The sequence below is a fragment of the Caretta caretta genome, chromosome 20 (assembly GCF_965140235.1).
Source record: "Caretta caretta isolate rCarCar2 chromosome 20, rCarCar1.hap1, whole genome shotgun sequence".
In the NCBI taxonomy this organism is placed as follows: Eukaryota; Metazoa; Chordata; order Testudines; family Cheloniidae; genus Caretta; species Caretta caretta.
This window is the reverse complement of record NC_134225.1, coordinates 19,083,596-19,089,595: the sequence shown is the minus strand read 5'-3', so window position 1 is coordinate 19,089,595 and position 6,000 is coordinate 19,083,596.

Here is a 6,000-nt window from a genome sequence, read left to right as displayed (position 1 = left end):
TAGCAGCTCAGGCCCGGGAGAGCCCGAGCCGTCCCCCGCCGTGGCGGCATCGCCCGGGCTGCCTGCAGAAGGAGTCTGTCCGCCCCGCGCCAAGGGGTTGCACCGAGAGCCGTTGCATGTCCTTATGAATGCGGGGGTGGTTCTTGGGGTGAGGAGGGGACGGTGTATTGCATTGGCCCTCCCCTCCCCCACCGCAGCTGCTTCCATTGCACCGTGCCCCACAGCTGCTCTTTCCAGAGTGATGCTGCACTGACCCCAGATCGGCTTCCTTTGAGCTGCCCAGCCCCCTCCCCAGAGCCCTGCCTATGACACACAGTTGCGCAGCTCTGATTCCACCCCATAGAGGGCACCGGCGACCTATGTCCTAGTGGAGTTAAGTCAGTGATTCTCCAGGTTTTTTTCCATACCCGAACTGTGTACCCCACCCAGCCCCCCAGGATCTAAACCAGGAGCCCCCCCCCAACTTCCCCTTTATGATGCTCTCGACTCCACTCCCCGCCCCTTTCCCCCCCAACACACACAGCAATCCAAGCCCTTGAAAGTTGAGAACTCCTGGGCTGGCTAGTTTCACTTGAAATCAAGGACAAAAGTTTGCAATTCCCACAAGAGAAGCCAGGCTAACAACTCAGCAAGTGTTCGCGCAGAAATACAGCGGCTGGTTCTGTTCCAGAGCAAGCGCGGCCGCTGCCAAGTTAATGTAAATCCTTGAAATTTAGGTAAAAAAAAAAAACAAAAAAAAACAGGGAGGAGGATTAACCCAATGGAAAGAGCGAGGGGATTCAGTGCTGCGTTTGAATGAAAGGAGCTTTGTTTGCGCTCCCTATTGGGCTGGGCAGAAGCAGGGGAAACAAAAAAGGAAATTGATGAGAAAGAGAAAGTGAAACTGACCCACTGCACTTCACAGCCCACAGAGGAGGTTGGATTAACATGTAAAACAAGCGGGGGGTGGTTGTTTCATAAGAACAGCCACGCTGGGGCAGACCACAGGTCCAGCCAGGCAGTAGCTTGTCTCTGATGAGAGGATGTCTAAAAACCCGCAGCACCAAATCTTAGAGTCAACTGCTGGGGGTGCGGGGGGGGGTGTAAAAATTTCAGCGTGGATGGTCAGGCTGAGGCATGGAGACCCCTGGCTATGGGTCTTTTATTGCAGAGGACACTGCCAGATGCTTTAGAGAGGGAATGGACAGAACAGGGTAATCTCTAGTGGTCCATCCCTGGTTCATAGAATATCAGGGTTGGAAGGGACCTCAGGAGGTCATCTAGTCCAACCCCCTGCTCAAAGTAGGACCAATCTCCAATTTTTCCTCCTAGAGCCCTAAATGGCCCCCTCAAGGATTGAACTCATAACCCTGAGTTTAGGAGGCTAATACTCAAACCGCTGAGCTATCCCTCCCTCCAATTGTCCAGTCCAGCTGGTTGTCCAGTCCCAGCTTCTGGCAGCTGGAGGCTTAGGGCACCCAGGGGATGGAGTTGTGTCTCTGACCACCTTGGCTAGTAGCCATTGCTGGACCTATCCTCCAGGAACGTGTCTCCTTCTTTTTTGAACCTGCTTATACTTTTGGCGACGTCCCCTGGCAACGTGTTCCACAGACCCACTGTGTGTTGTGTGAAGAAGAACTTCCTTGGGTTTGTTTTAACTCGGCTGTTTATTCATTTCGTTGGTGACCCTGGTTCATGTGTTACCTGAAGGGGTCAATAACACTTCCCTAGTCACTGTCTCCACCCCAGCCATGATTTTGCAGCCCTCTACCACATCCCGCCGCAGTGGTCTCTTTTCCAAGCAGGCCAGCCCAAGTCTTTTCAATCTCTCCTCATCTGGCAGCCATTCCATCCCCCTGATCATTTTTGTTGCCCTTCTCTGTACCTTTGCCAATTCCAATAGATCTTTTTGGAGAGGGGTTCCTAGAACTGCAGGCAGTATTCAAGCTGTGGGGGCACCATGAATGTATATCAGGTCCTGCTCTTCTGGGCACTGGGGAGGCCTCAGTTGGGGCTGAGGAGAAAGGAGGGGAGGGACTGATAGTCTACAAATATGTCCCAAATTGTTGTAAAGAGGGCGGTGACCAGCTGCTCTCCACGTGCACTGAATTAGGACAAACCATAATGGGTTTAATCTGCAGCAAAGGAGATTTAGGTGAGATGTTAGGAAAAGCTTCCTGGCTGTAAGGACTGTTCAGCACGGGACCAGGCAACTTCCGGAGGCCGTGGCATCCCCGTCACTGGAGGTTTTGAAGAGCAGGTTGGACGAACCCGTCAGGGATGGGATGGGGTTATGGGCTCCTGTCTCAGTAGGGGGATGAGCTAGTGACCTCTCCAGGTGCTTTCCAGCCTGATGTGTCAATGATTTGGTGAGTGAAATGGATGAGAGCAAACAGCATAAATAGGTTGTAGGCCTGATCCTGGCAGTGTGAGCATCCTTACCCTGCTCTCACAATCTGTACATCCCGAGGCGCTTTACCAGGCAGGTCAGTATCATCACCCCTGTTTTACACATGGGGAAACTGAGGCACAGAGAGGTGATGGGACTTGCCCATGTCACCCAGTGGGAGAGCCAGGAATAGCACCCAGGTCTCCAGAGTCCCAGTCCAGTGCTCCATCTGTTAGGCCAATGGGATGCCCCAGGCAGGCACACCAGAACACATCTGAAAGTGAACAAGCCTGGCCCTGTCCACTTTTTGCCATGGGCCCGGCCCCCCACCCTGCCCCCCAAGGCCCCGCCCTCCAGCCAGGCGAGAAACTGGAGCCTTGACCGGGTAACATGGGCCCAGGAAGATGTGGGGAGCCATGGACCCTCCACCTACCCTGGGCAGGGGCCCCAGGATACGAGCACATGGGCTGGGGGCTGTTCTCAGGGCCCCCCCACCCCAGGCAGGTAGAGGGGCTTGGTTCCCGGGCCAGCTCCAGCTTCCGGCTTGGCCGGGAGGCAGGGTCTCGGTGGGAAGAAGAGGGACAGGGACAGGGCCATGGAGGGGGCGGGGCTTCGTGTGCCCACCGCCTCTTTTAGGAAGAATTTGTCGCCCTTTGCCCCGGGTGCCTAATTATAAATATTTGCAGGAATGGGCCCGAAAAGCCTTCAATGAGCTCTGAGGAAGCAACATGGTCTAGTGGGTAGAGTACTTGACTAGGAATTTGAAGACTAGGATTCTCTTCTCAGCTCTGCTACTAACCTGCTGGGGACCCTGGGGCTAGCCAGTTCGCTGCCCTCTGCCTCGGTTTTCCCTCCCATCCCTTGTCTTTTTCTACCGGAACTTCTCTGTGGCCAGCGCTGTCTCCCGCTATGTGTCTGTACAGCTCCTGGCACAATGGGGCTATTGCAGTCAATTATACAGCTCCCATGACTGTTGCGTGTGAGCGCCTTACACTTTTAACATACTCCCTGGCAAAGAACTTTGTTAATGCAGAGTTCAGCCAAACTCCACCCTCTGAAAACCCAGGAATTGAGAGTTCATCCATTCCTAGATGCCAAGGCCAGGGGAAACCGTTGTGATACTAAACTGGGAGGAGTGGTAGATACGCTGGAGGGGAGGGATAGGATACAGAAGGACCTAGACAAATTGGAGGATTGGGCCAAAAGAAATCTGATGAGGTTCAATAAGGATAAGTGCAGGGTCCTGCACTTAGGATGGAAGAATCCAATGCACCGCTACAGACTAGGGACCGAATGGCTAGGCAGCAGTTCTGCGGAAAAGGACCTCGGGGTGACAGTGGACGAGAAGCTGGATATGAGTCAGCAGTGTGCCCTTGTTGCCAAGAAGGCCAATGGCATTTTGGGATGTATAAGTAGGGGCATAGCGAGCAGATCGAGGGACGTGATCGTTCCCCTCTATTCGACATTGGTGAGGCCTCATCTGGAGTACTGTGTCCAGTTTTGGGCCCCACACTACAAGAAGGATGTGGATAAATTGGAGAGAGTCCAGCGAAGGGCAACAAAAATGATTAGGGGTCTAGAACACATGACTTATGAGGAGAGGCTGAGGGAGCTGGGATTGTTTAGCCTGCAGAAGAGAAGAATGAGGGGGGATTTGATAGCTGCTTTCAACTACCTGAAAGGGGGTTCCAAAGAGGATGGCTCTAGACTGTTCTCAATGGTAGCAGATGACAGAACGAGGAGTAATGGTCTCAAGTTGCAGTGGGGGAGGTTTAGATTGGATATTCGGAAAAACTTTTTCACTAAGAGGGTGGTGAAACACTGGAATGCGTTACCTAGGGAGGTGGTAGAATCTCCTTCCTTAGAGGTTTTTAAGGTCAGGCTTGACAAAGCCCTGGCTGGGATGATTTAACTGGGAATTGGTCCTGCTTCGAGCAGGGGGTTGGACTAGATGACCTTCAGGGGTCCCTTCCAACCCTGATATTCTATGATTCTATGATCAACTGACCCCCTGTACAACGCAGGCCAGAAAACTTCCCCAAAGCAATTCCTTTGGAACGAGAGATCTTTAAACAAAAGTCATCTTGATCATCTAATTGCCAGTGATGGAGGATCCCCCACACCCATACAACCTTAACTCTGCCCCTGGCATGGGCCAGAATTCCCTGGCTGCTCTCCGGCTGCATTCGCTGAGCTGGGTGCAGCTGCCCTGAAGGGTGGAGCGATTAGCTGGAGCTGCTTGTCAGAGCTGTGATTGTGATATGAGGAGAGCCCGGGGGGTGTCTGAGCCCCACCCCCATGCGTGAGATCAAAGGAAAGGGGCGCACATGCCGTGTGAAGGAGCCAGAAAGCCCAGCTTTGGCCCAGAGTTCTGTGAGACGCAGAGAGGCTAAGTGACTTGCAGACAGACACGCAGGGAGCCTGTAGCAAAGCAGGGAACTAAACCCGTGGACCCCACGTCCAAGGTCAGCACCATAACCACTGGGCAGGTTCTGCGCAGTGGGGTCCGGACCTGGCCTGGGGCGACTGCAATTCCAATGACACGCTGTAAAGTGTCTGAAGCAGGGGGCTGGTTTTATGTCATGTCCGTACAGCCCCTGGCCCGACGGGCCCAGTGAGCGCCGCTGCAGGGCACAGCAGAGTCAGGATTCACACACAGAGCCCAGCATTTCCCACTCGTCCCCTGCTCCGTGGTGCAACCCACCTGCGCGGCTTTCTCTTCAAAGGGTCCCGCTAGCTCCCAGCACTGAGACGTCTGAGCTGGCCAAGCCATAGGGCGCTGGGCCAAGGGGAGGGGGGTAGTACCTCCACGCAAAGGTTCAGTGGCAGACAGCGCTCGTGGGCATGCAGCCGCCCTGCTGCAGCGTGTGTCTGCCCAGCTCTGAGCGGAGCGCCTCGCCCTGGCTCCCACTCTCATTGGTTCATCTTCCGGTTTGGTCCTTTTCTCAAATGTGATTTGTTTGTGTGAGTGTAGCCATTTATGGACTTACAGCATTCAGCGGTCATCCACCTATCCATCCCCAGGCACGCTCTCTTTCTCTCCCCATAGTATCTACCTGTCCATCCCCACGCACCCCTCTCATCTAATCTGTCTATCCCCATCCACCCCCTCTATCTATCTATCCCCATATACTCCTCTCATCTAATCTATCTATCCATCCCCATACACCCCTCTTTCTAGCTATCCCCATATAACCCCTCTATTTAATCTATCGATCCCCATATATCCCCTCTATCCATCCCCATACACCCCTCTCATCTAATCTATCTATCCATCCCCATACACCCCTCTATCTATCCATCCCCATACACCCCTCTCATCTAATCTATCTATCTATCCATCGCCATACACCCCTCTATCTATCCCATACATCCCTCTATCTATCCCCATGCACCCCTGTATCTATCCCCATACATCTATCTATCTATCTGTCCATCCCCGAGCACCCTGCTCATCTAATCTATCTATCTATCTATCCCCATACACCCCCTCTATCTATCTATCTATCTCCTTGGTATCTAGGCACTAGCATCAGAGCACCAGGTCTCCTTGTGCAAAGCCTCCCCGTGGACACCAGAGTTGTAACTTTTCCTAGCACCGCAGCGCCCCCTGCTGGCCAGTCCCCCCCCCA